Genomic DNA, 12,573 nt, shown 5'->3' with positions numbered 1-12,573 from the left:
ATATGACCATTAGAATTTATATGCCAAGGAAATGTTGTAAAGAACACTGTTAAGAGATATATGAATACCCATTTCCTCTCATGTATTTGTTTATATATGTACAATGACCAGTGTCATATGTGCCTTCTACCTGAGGAGAAGCAAATAAAGTAATATATACAGCGGGTGGCTCAAAACATATCATGAAAGGCTGTGTTGCACTGAGCAGAGAACATCCTAAAAGACTAGTGTTGTTAAAAGGAAAATTTCAAGGTATATGACCCCTCCCCTCAAACATGTGGTAATATGTTCCATCTAGCATACCATAAGCTATATTTTGATTGCTATTTGAGGAATGTTGACTGTGCCTAGCATGGGTAAAAAGAAAGAAAAACAGAAAACATGTGACAACGGAGCCCTGGCTTGATGGCTCAGTTGGTTGAAACGTCGGTCCCCTACACCAAAATGTTGCAGGCTCAGTTTCCTGTCATGGTATGCACCTGGGTTGCGGATTCAGCCTGCAGTTGGGATGTGTATGGGAGGCAGCCGGTTTCTCTCTCTCTCTCTCCCTCCCTCTTTAAAATCAGTAAACATGTCCTCAACTAAGGATTAAAAAACGAGATGGCAAAAAAAGAAAAAAAGACAATGGAAATTTCATTATAATGTGGGAGATTTGATTCCTGGGTCACACTACTATACACAAATAACAAAATGGTTTGTTATAGAAATTGAATAAGTACATGTGTTATTTACATTTGTATTGATTTCCCAATTTTATCATTTCTCCTGAAGATTATTTCTTCTTTATATCTGATACTCACACCTTTCTTAATATGTTGAACCTTTTATCTGTTGGAACTTGGGCACTTAATGCCAAATAATTACATTAATAATATTACGTAGTCTTTTCACATGCACATGATTTTTTTTTCTGTGCAATTTTCCCAATACCATTTATTGAATAAAATTTTAGCTCATTGCATGTGCTTATTTCCTCTGTCAAATATTAATTGACTATAAAGTTGTGGGTTTATTTCTGGGCTTTCTATTTCATTCCATTGATCTATGTGTCTGTTTTTATACCAGTAACAGGTCGTTGTGATTATTATGGACTCATAGTTTCATATTAGGTATCATGATTCCTCCAACTGTCTTCTTTCTCTGATTGCTGTTGCTATGTGGGGTTCTTTGTGGTTCCATATAAATGTTTGAAATATTCCATTTCTGTGAAATATATCATTGGACCCTTGATAGGAATTATGTTGAATCTATAGATTGTTTTGGGTAGTATGGACATTTTAGTGACGTTAATTCTTCCTACCCATGAACATGGTATGTGCTTCCACTTATTTGTATCTTCTTCAAATTCTTTCTTCAGGATATTACAATTCTCCAAGTACAGCTCTTTAACATCCTTGGCTAGGTTTATTCTTAGGTATTTTATTCCTTTTGAAGCAATTGTAGTTGATGATTGAAATATTCTTTTCACATTTCTCCTTTATCAAGGAGTATAAACTCTGTTAAAAGAATTTACCTTTTGAGCAGTCTGAAAAAAATTTTAATTATAAGCATTTTAAAAGATGCAGTGGCCTTTGGCTGATTTAGTACAACTGATTACTTCATGTGCACTTCAGCATTGTTAAACAGACTTTTTAAAAAATGAAATATCAAATGAAGATGAAAAGTCAATGTAGCAAAATATACAAGATGCAGTGAAAGCAGCAAGCAAAGGGAAATTTATAGTTGTAAATGCCTACATAAAAAAAGAAGAAAAATTTCAAATCAGTAACCTAGCTTTACACCATATGAATCTAGAGGGGAAAAAAAGAGCAAATCCAAAGCAAGGAGAAGGAAGGAAATAAAGATTAGAACAGAAATTTTGAAAAACAGAATAGAGAATTTAATCAGCAAAATCAAAAGGTGGTTCTTTTAAAAAGATCAACAAGATTGACAAACATTTAACTAAGAAGAAAAGGAGAATCTAATTTTGCTAAGATTAGAAATGAAAGTAAGGAGCATCACTACTGACCTTACAAAACTAAAAACGATTCTAAAAGAACACTATGAACAGTTGTATGCTAACGAATTAGACAATCTACGTGAAAAGGACAAATTCCTAGAAACATACACACTACCAAAACTGACTCAAGAAGAAACAGAAAACCTGAACAGAGCTAAAACAAGTAAAGGGATTAACTAACTCAGTAATAAAAATTCTTCCCCGAGAGAAAAGTGCAGCTCTGGCTGGGTGGTTCAGTTGGTTGGATCATCATCCCCCAAAGATTGCAGGTTTGATCCCATCAGGTTGCTGGTCCTATTCCCAATTAGGGTGCATACAGGAGATAACTGATTGATGTTTCTCTCTGTGTGTCTCCCTCCTCTTCTCTCTCTAAACTCAATAAAAACATATCTTCAGGTGAGGATTTAAAAAACAGAAAAGCCCAGGAACAAATGACTTCACTCACAACTTCTACCAGTCAGCCATTCAGAGACAAATTAACACCATTCCTTTTCAAACACTTCTCAACTCATTCAATGAGAGGTCAGCATTACCCTGATAAAAGACAAACAGAGTTGTCATCGATAAAAGGAGTTAGCTGGAACTCAGAGGTCTGTGCACAAGCCCTTTAAGAGAACCTACCAGAGGCTAACAGTTCCTATGTTCCACAGCCTCAATCCCTGCTGGTTTTTACAGCCAGAAATTATAGAGACTTATTTTTCTGGCACTGGAACGCTGGGCTAGGGGGTGTGGTATGCATCCTTCACTCTTAGGATATTGCTCAAAATTTTTATTCACCACACATGGGTGTGGGATCAGCCTGTGCTGCATCTCTGCTCCTCTTACCAGTCTAGATGTAGTTTCTTCTTTAATTCCATAGTTGTAGGACTTCCATTCAGCTCAATTTCTGATGGTTCTGAATCATGGTCATTCTGTAGTTTACTTGTAGTTTTTATGTTGTTCAAGGAGGAGAGCCATGTCTGCCTAGGCCACCATCTTCTAAGATTCCCTATTTGGATTGTTTTGATACGAGTTTAGATGTAGAGAATTCACAGTTAAAGCTATTAGAGCTAATAAATGAATTTAGTAATGTTACCAGATTCAAGATAAACACACAAAAGTAAGTTGTATTTTTATACACTAATGATGAACAAACCAAAAATAAAATTAAAAAAGCAACTTCATTTGCAATAACATCCAAAAGAATAAAATACCTAGGAATAAATTTAGCCACAAGGTGTAAGACTTGTTCACTGGAGATGACAAAGCATTGCCAAAAACAAATTAAAGAAGACCTAAATAAATGGAAAAATATTGTGCTCATCAACGGGAAGACTCGATATTTAGATGGCAGTACTCCCCAGAGCAATGTGTAGATTCAGTGCAATCATTATTAAAATTTCAGTGGCTTTTTTTTTCACGAATGGAAAAGCTGATTCTCAAATTTATATGTTATTTCAAGGAACCCCAAATAGCCAAAAAATATTGAAAAAGAATAAATTTGCGATACACTTTCCAATTTCAAAACTTTCTACAAAGCTGCGTAATCAAAACAGTATGGAACTGACATAAAGTAAACATGTAGACCAATGGGGTAGAATTTTAGTTCAGAAATAATTGCAAACATCTGTGACCAATTTATTTTCAGCAAAGGTGCAAAGATCACTGAATAAGGAAATACTGTTTTCTGCATCAGATGGTGTTGGGACAATTGGGTATCCACATACAAAGGAATGAAATTGGATTCCCACCTCATACCATATTCAAAAATTAACTGAAACTTGATCAATGACTTTTGTATAAGAAATAGAACGATAAACTCCTAGAAGAAAATACAGGGGTAAATTTTCACTATCTTGGGTTTGACGATGGATTCTTAGATGAAAAGTGTGAGAAACAAAAGAAAACATAGGTAAATTAAACTACTTCAGAATTTAAAACTACTGTGCAACAGAGGACATCAAGAAGTAAAAAGACAACCTACAAAAGGGATAGATTCTTTACAAATCATATGTCTCAAAAGGGTCTGGTATTCAAAATATAACTATTAAAATACACAACAAAAAGGCAATACAATTTAAAATGGGAAAAGGGGTTGAATAGACATTTTTCAAAAGATATACAAAGGTCCATCAATTCCACGAAGAGGTGCTTAAGATCATTAGTCATTAGGGAAATGCAAAACAAAACCACATTAAGATACCACTACTCATGAAAATGGCTCTAATTTTTTTTTAAGTAACAAGCGTTGGCAAGGTTGTACAGAAATTGGAATCCTTACATTGTACATTGCTGGTGGGAATGTAAAATTGGTGCTGCCACTGTGGAAAACAGTTTGATAGTTCCTCAAAAAGTTAAGCATAGAATTACCACATAACCCAGTAATTCTATTCCCAAGTATATACCCAAAAGATTTGAAAAAAGCACTCAGATTCTTTTATACAATGTTCATGGCAATACTATTCACAACAGTCCAAAACTGGAAACAACCAAAGTGCCTTATCAATGGATGGATGTATAAACAAATTGTAGTGTATCCAAACAATAGAATATTATTCAGCCATAAGAAGAAATTATGGATAAATGCTACAGTGCTGATGAAACTGGAAAACATGATAAATAAAAAACACAAAATACCACATACTGTACAATTTCATTTACATAAAATATTCAGAATAGGTAAGTCCATAGAGATCAAAGCAGACTAGTGGTTGCCAGGGGCTAGAGAGGTGGAGAAATGGAAGTTTAATGGATATGGAGTTTTCTTTTGGGCTGATGAAAATGTTCTGGAAGTAGATGATGATACTTGTACAACTTTAAGAGTGTACTAAATACCACTTACTGCAAACTTACAAATAGTTAATTTTATGTTTTGTGGATTTCAACTCAGTTTTTAAAGATGAAACAAAAATTACTTTTAAATACTTAAATAGTATGATAAACTGAAATAAGAATGTTTCCTGACTCTCAGAATGAAGGCAGGGATGGGGCTATGACCACTGTTACAAAGTTCTACTGATTGTTTCTGATCAGAGTTGAGTTTTATTCCTCAGCACCTTTATGATACTCAGTGGCTGAAAGGATGGCTACGAAGAATAGGGTGATGGCAGTAAGGGGAAGTTAAATGTGAGTTAGAAGGGCTAGTAAATTTATCAAGGAATCACAACTCGTTTTACTTGAGAGCATCCTTTCAAGTGTATCCAACACCCTTTCCAACTGAGATCTTCTTTTACCCTCAGATGCCAGAAAACTTAAAACCAAATCCTGGCAAATTAACTTCATTTGCCTTATGATAGCATCACTGGGTTAGTAAGTCAGGGTACTGAATCTGGATTTCAGTGAAGCAGTTGACAAATTCTCATGATGTCACCATAGCAATCCTTTAGGGCCCTCTCCTCAGTCTGTGTCATCCTGATTTTTTAATCAGATGTATTATGTTTTATTGAACTTATTGGGGTGACATTGGTTAATAAAATTTTATAGGTTTCAAGTATAAATTTTATAATACATCATCTGTATATTGTATTGTGTGTTTACAACATCAAGTCTCCCATCACATTTATTCTCCCGTTTATGCTCTTACACCTTCTCTTACCCCCATTTCCTATTATTTTCACCATACTGTTGTCTTTATGAGTTGTTTTTTTTTCTTTGCTTAATCCCATCAACTTTACATCAGACCTGAATCCCCGTCCTCTCTGACAATTGTCAGTATATTCTGTCTATCTATTAGTTTGTTCCTATTTGGTTTGTTAGTTTATTTTGTTCATTAGATTCCACATGTAAATGAAATTATATGGTACTTGTCTTTCTCTGACTGGCTTGTTTCACTTATCATAATACTCTCCAGGTCCATCCATGGTGTTGCAAAAGGTAAGATTTCCCTTTTTTTTTTTTTAATGGCTGTGTAGTATTCCATTGTGTAAATGTACCACAGCTCTTTATTCACTCATCTGTTGAACATTTGGGCTGCTTCCAAATCATAACTATAGTAAATAATGCTGATATGAACAGAGGGGTGCATATACAACATATTCTTTTAGTGTTTCAGTTTCTTTGGATATATTCCCAAAAGTGGAATTGCTGAGTCATAAGACAGTTCAATTTTTTAACTTTTTTATATAACTCCATACTTCTTTCCACAGTGGCTACACCAATCTACATTCCCATCAACAGCGCACAAGGGTTCCCTTTCTCCACATCTTGCAAACACTTGTTATTTATTAATGATAGCCATTCTGGCAGGTATGAGGTGATATCTCATTGTGGTTTTAATTTGCATTTCTCTGATGATTAATCATATTGAGCATCTTTTCATACGTTCAGGGGCTGTCTGTGTGTCCTCTGTGGAGAAGTGTCTATTCAGGTCGTTCACCCATTTTTTAATTGGATAGATTGTTTTTGTTGGGTTGAGTTTTGTAAGTTCCTATTAATTTTGCATATTAGGCCCTTATCAGATTGTATCAGCAAATATGTTCTCCTGTTCAGTGGGTTGTCCTTTCATTTTGTTGATAGATTCTGTTGCTGTGCAAAAACTTTTTAGTTTGATAAGTCCCATTTGTTTATTTGTTCTTTTGTTGCCCTAGCCCAAGGTAACATGTCAAAAAATACTGCTCTGAGAAATGTCTGAGATTTTACTGGCTATATTTTCTTCTAGGATTTTTATGGTTTTGAGTCTAACATTTAAGTCTTTAATTCATTTTGAGTTTTTTCTTGAGTATGGTTTAAGAAAGTGGTCTAGTTTCTCTTTTTTCTTTTCTTTTTTTTTTTTTTGCATATATCTCTCAAATTTTTCAAAGACCATATATCAAACAGACTGTCTTTACCCCATTGTATGTTTTTGCTTCCTCTGTTAAATATTAATTGACTACAAAGGCATGGATTTATTTCTGGTCCCTCTGTTCTGTTTCAGTGATCTATATGTTTGTTTTTATGTCAGTACCATGCTGTTTTGATTACTATGGCTGTGTAATATAGTTTGATATCAGGTAGTATGATTCCTCCAACTTTGTTCTTTTTTTTTTTCCTTTCTTTTCAAGATTGCTGTTGCTATTCAGGGTTGTTTGTTGTTCTTCATAAAATTTTTTATCCTCACCCAAGGACATGTTTATTGATTTTATAAAGGGGAAGGGAAGGAGAGAGAGGGAGAGAAACATCAATGAGAGAGAGAAACATTAAGTGGTTACCTCTTGTACGTGTCCTGACTGGGAAACGAACCTGCAACCTACGCCTGTGCCCTGGCCCGGAATCAAACCAGTGACTTTTCAGTTTATAGGACAACCACCTGAGCCACACTGACCATGGATCCATATAAATATTTGGAGTATTTATTTTAATTCTGTAAAATTCACCATTGGTATCTTAGGAATTGTGTTGAATCTATAGATTGCTGTGGTTAGTATGGACATTTTAAAAATGTTAAATCTTCCTATCCATTAACATAGTATGTGCTTCCACTTATTTGTATCTTCAGTTTCTTTATTCAGTGCCTTACAATTTTCCAAGTACAGGTCTTTTACATCCTTCATTAAATTTATTCCTAGGTATTTTATTCTTTTTGAAGCAGTTGTGAATGGGACTGTCTTCTTAGTTTCCATTTCTAATAGTTGCATTTTTGTACACCAATAATGAACTGAGTTCTAATACTTATTTTGTATTCTGCTAATTTACTGAATTCATTTATCAGTTCTTGTGGGGTTTTTTGGTGAAATCTTTTAAGGTTCTCTACATAAAGTATGATATAATCTGCAAATGACAGTTTTACTTATTCTGTTCCAATTTAAATGCCTTTATTTCTTCTCCTTGTCTGATTGCTGTGTCTAGGATGTCCAGTACTATGTAAATAAGAGTAGTGAAAGTAAATATCCTTGTCTCTGATCTTAAAGAAAAAGCTTTTAGCTTTTCACTGTTGAGTATGATGTTGGCTGTGGGTTTGTCATATGTGACCTTTATTACATTGAGGTATGTTCCTTCCATTCCCACTTTCCTAAATGGGTGCAGGATTTTATCAGATGCTATCTCTGCATCTAATGATATGATCATGTGGTTTTTATCCTTCATTTTTTTGTATGTGGTGTATCACATTTATGGATTTGCATATATTGTACCAGCCTTGCCTCTCTGGAATAAATCCCACTTGATCATGGTGTACAAACTTTTTAATGTATTCCTGGATCCTGTTTGCTAATATTTCATTAATGATTTTAGTATCTATGTTTACCATTGATACTGGCCTGTAACTTTCTTTTCAGTTTCTCCATCTGGTTTGGAATTACGATAATGCTGGTTTCATAAATGAGCTAGGGAGTCTTGCCTCCTCTTGAATTTTTTGGAATAGTTTAAGAAAGTTCAGTGATCACTCTTCTTTGAATGGGAAAATTCATCTGTGATGCCATCCATCCAGTCTGGGACTTTTGTTTGTTGGGAGTTTCTTGATTACTGCTTCAGTTTCACTAATTGTAATCTGTCTATTCAGATTCTCTGATGCTTCCTGATTCAGGTTTGGAAGATTGTATGTTTTTAGGAATTTATCCATCTCGTCCAGATTGTCCAACTTACTGGCATATTGTTTGTAAAATTTTTTCAACTCTTTGTATTTCTTTAGTGTCAGTTACTTTTTTTCATTTCTGATTTTATTAATTTGAGTCCTTTCTCTTTTTTTCTGGATGAGCCTGGTTAAAGGTTTGTCAATCTTTTTTCTTTTCAGAGAACCAGCTCTTGGTTTCATTGATCTGTTATAGTGCTCTTTTAGACTCTATTTTGTTTATTTCTGTTCTGATCTTTCTTATTTCCTTCCTTCTACTTACATCAGACTTTGTTGTCCTTTTTATAGTTCCTTTAAGTATAAAATTAGTTTGAGATTTTTCTTGTTCCTTTGAGGTAAGCCTATAATGCTATGAATTTCCCTCTTGGGTCTTCTTTCTCATAGCTTTAAGGTTATTGTGTTCTCATTTTCATTTGTATCAAAGTATCTTTTGATTTCTTCCTTGATTTGATTGTTAGCCCATTCATTGTTCAGTAATGTCATATTTAGCCTCCACATCTTTGTGTGTTTTTCAGTTTTGTTCCTGTGATTGATTTCTACTTTCATGCTATTATAATCAGACAAATGTTTCATATGATTTCAATCTATGTAAATTTATTAGGACTTGTTTTGTGTTTTAACATGTGGTCTATCATAGAAAACATTCCATGTGCAGTTGAATAGAATGTATATTCTGCTGCTTTGAGGTGAAATACTCTGAAGAAATCAATTAAATTCATCTGATCTAGTGTGTCATTTAAGTCCACTGTTTCCTTACAAGGATTTTCTGTCTAGAAGAATTATTCATTGATGTCACTGAGGTGTTAAAATCCCCTACTGTGACTGTATTACTGCCAGTCTCTCCCTTTATACCTATAAAGGTTTGCTTTACATATTTAGGTGCTCCTATGTTGGAGGCCTAAATGTTTACAAGAGTTATATCCTCTTGTTGGATTGCTTCCTTTATCATTATGTAGTGTCCCTTTTTGTCTCTTACTGTAGACTGTTTTAAAGTCTATTTTGCAGATGTAAGTACTGCTACACCAGCTTTTCCTTCCTTTCTATTTGTGTGAAATATCGTTTTTCCATCTCTTTACTTTTAGTCTGTGTGTGTTCATTTTGAGATGGGTCCCTTGTAGACAGCATATATATGGTTCATATTTTCTTTTATATTCACCTACCCTGTGTCCTTTCAGTGGAGCATTTAAGCAATTTACATTGATGGTAATTATTAAAAGGTATGTATTTAGTGCCATTTTATGTTTTGAACTATGCTCCTCTCTCCTCCTCCTCCTCCTCCCCATCCCCATCCCCCTCCCCTTCTTTTTCTTCTTCCTTTTCTCTTCTTAAAACAGGCCCTTTAACATTTCTTGTAATACTAGTTTGGTTGTAACAAACTCCTTTAGCTTTTTCTTGTCTGGGAAGCTCTTTATTTCATCTTCAATTTTAAATGATAGTATTGCTGGGTAATGTAGTTTTGGTTGTAGGTCCTTGCTTTTCATCACTTGGAATATTTCATACTAATCCCTTCTTACCTGAAATGTTTTTGTTGAGAAATCAGCTGATAGTATTATGAGAGCTCCCTTGTAAGTGATGGTCTTTCTCTTGCAGCCTTTCAGATTCTTTCTTTGTCTTTAACCTTTGCCTTTTTAATTATGATTATCTTAGTGTGGGCCTTTTTGGATTCATCTTGTTTGGGACTTTATATGCTTCCTGAATTTGTATGTCTTTTTTTTTCTTCACCAGGTTAGGGAAGTTTTCAGTCATTATCCCTTCAAATTGGTATCTTGATCCATTGGTCTCTCTCTTCCCCTTCTTGCACCCCTATGATGCAGATGTTGTTATGCTTCATAGGTCCCAAAGGTACCTTACACTATACTCACTCTCTTTAATTCCTTTTTCTTTTTGTTGCTTTGATTGGATTTTTTTCTACTTTGTTTTCCAAATTGCTGATTTGATCCTCTGCTTCATCTAACCTGCTGTTTATTCCTTGCAGTGTATTTTTGGTGTCAGGTATTCTATTCATTTCTGAGTGTTTTTTAAGTTGTTTCTATATCTTTTTTAATGCTGTTTTAGTTCTCACTAAGTCCCTTGAGCATCCTTATGACCATTACTTTGAACTCTGTATCTGCTAAATTGCTTGCGTTCATTTCATTTAGCTCTTTTTCTGAAGACTTCTCCTGTCTTTAATTTGGGGCCTGTTTCTTTGTCTCCCCATTTCGGCTGCCTGTTTGTGTTTGTTTCTATGTATTAGATAATCTGCTGTAAGTCCCTAGGCTTAGTGGAGTGGCCTTTTGTAGTAAGTGTCCTGTTGGACCCAATGGCACAGTCATGTTGATCGGCTGAGCTGGTTTTCTGGGAATGTCCTTTGTGTGGATTATGTAAGCCCTCCTTATAATTGAGTCTTGATTGCTCTTGGTCTGTTTGTGCATAAGTTCAGCCCTTAGTCTGCCTGGCTGAGATACTCAACCCTGACCTCAGCATGCAAGCTCCTGTGCAAGTGCTGACCATACAAAGTAGGGTTTGATGCCTACCCAAATCTCCCTTTTGATATGCTACTTCTGAAGCTTACTGAATTCAGCTGTGATGTTGTCTGAATCTATCCACTGGGTGTGTTGGTTCTGAACCTCTTGGGAGAGACTCTGGTCCAGACCAGTGTAAGACACTACCTGTGTTTGGTCCTTGGCAGTCGGTTTGGAGCTACAAGCAATGCACAATTTGTAGCTGCCCTTTTGAGCTTGAGTGTGCAATAGGAAGGACCAAGCTGAAAACCAAGGCTGGCATTTTTTAGCCCCAAGCCCAAAGGGTAAGTCAGCAAAAGTCCCAAGGCACCCTGAGATCTGCCTCCAGCTGCCTTTGTCTGCTGCTGCCTGTTAGGCTCTTTTCACTGAAAAAGCCTCTGGCTGAATCATGAGGATGGGGCCAGTGGATGTCCTGTAATGTGGCAGTAGTGGTCAGGCTTCATGGAAGGCGGTGGGTACGGTGCCTGCCCTAGAACCCCATGACTCGGTCTGTCCCTGTTTTGCCCCGACCTCAGTATGGCAGAGCCACAAGGAGTCATTTTGGTGGGTCTACAGAAACCCGGGATGGTGGTTCTCTCGGATCTCCCATGAGGAGAAAGCGCTAGTCAGGTTCATGGAAAAGTGGGGGGGATAGCCCACACCCTACAGACGCCTCAGTCACTAAAACTGACCGAGTTTGCCCAGACCTCTACACCTTGGCCAAGTTAGCTGACTCCTCAGCAGAGCCTCAGATTTCACAGGGTAGGGTTAAAGGGAAGGAAGTCCAGAGGGTGGAGAATTGCTTTCCCCAGGCTGATGCCATACTGGAGGGGAGTGTTCCACCCAAGAAAGATGGTGTCTCTAGTATTGGAGAATGACTCAGCACAGGGATCCTGGTGGCTGACCGCCCCGGGTCTCTCCAGAGCCACAAAATCCAGACTCACATGACTGTAGCTTGCTCTGCCCTCCCTCCAACAGAGCTCAGAGCGAATGGCTGCAAGCAAAATTTTAAAGATTGTGTGGTGGGCCTTTAAAAGGGCCACCACACAAAACCTTTAAGAAGGTATGTGTGTCTCTAGCATACTCCTGTCTTCTTCTGGTGGAAAGAAACCCTGCTGCTTTTCATAGCTGGATATTACGTGGGTACCTCTTCCCAGCTCTGGTAGTCTAGACTGGGGAACCGAGCTTTGGTTTAGGTCCCACACTTCTCAGGGGAACCGCTGTTGCTGAGATATTTCTCCAGAACCTCAGATGCTACCTTTAGGTGCAGGGCCAGTACTTTTCACATCTTTCCCCTTCCTACCAGTCTTAATGTGGCTTCTTCTGTAAATCATTGGTTATAAGACTCCTCTTTAGCTAGTCTTCAGTTGGTTATTCAGGAAGATTGTTCTTGAATTTAGTTGTAATTCCAGTTTGGTCCCGGTAATAGGTAAATGTAGCTCCCATCTACGTACCACAGTCTTGAAATCACTTACCACATTTTTTTATGCCTGGATACTAGAAAGTTAGCAAGTCTTGATTGACAGACTCAAAATATAAAAAAATAAGAATGGGTTATTATTATGGATTAA

The 12,573-nt window shown here is 36.4% G+C and overlaps 1 protein-coding gene across 4 annotated transcripts in view; it reads left to right on the top strand.

The window, feature by feature from the left end:
- Positions 1-12,573, top strand: part of TCF12 (transcription factor 12) — a 351,976-nt gene that overhangs the window by 260,698 nt on the left and 78,705 nt on the right. The window lies entirely within an intron of this gene.

This window comes from Pteronotus mesoamericanus, unplaced genomic scaffold (assembly GCF_021234165.1).
Source record: "Pteronotus mesoamericanus isolate MK-2021 breed Mesoamerican mustached bat unplaced genomic scaffold, CSHL_Meso_final contig_164, whole genome shotgun sequence".
Taxonomy (NCBI): Eukaryota; Metazoa; Chordata; class Mammalia; order Chiroptera; family Mormoopidae; genus Pteronotus; species Pteronotus mesoamericanus.
The sequence above is the reverse complement of the archived record's forward strand: the minus strand, read 5'-3'. Positions and strand labels throughout refer to the sequence as shown.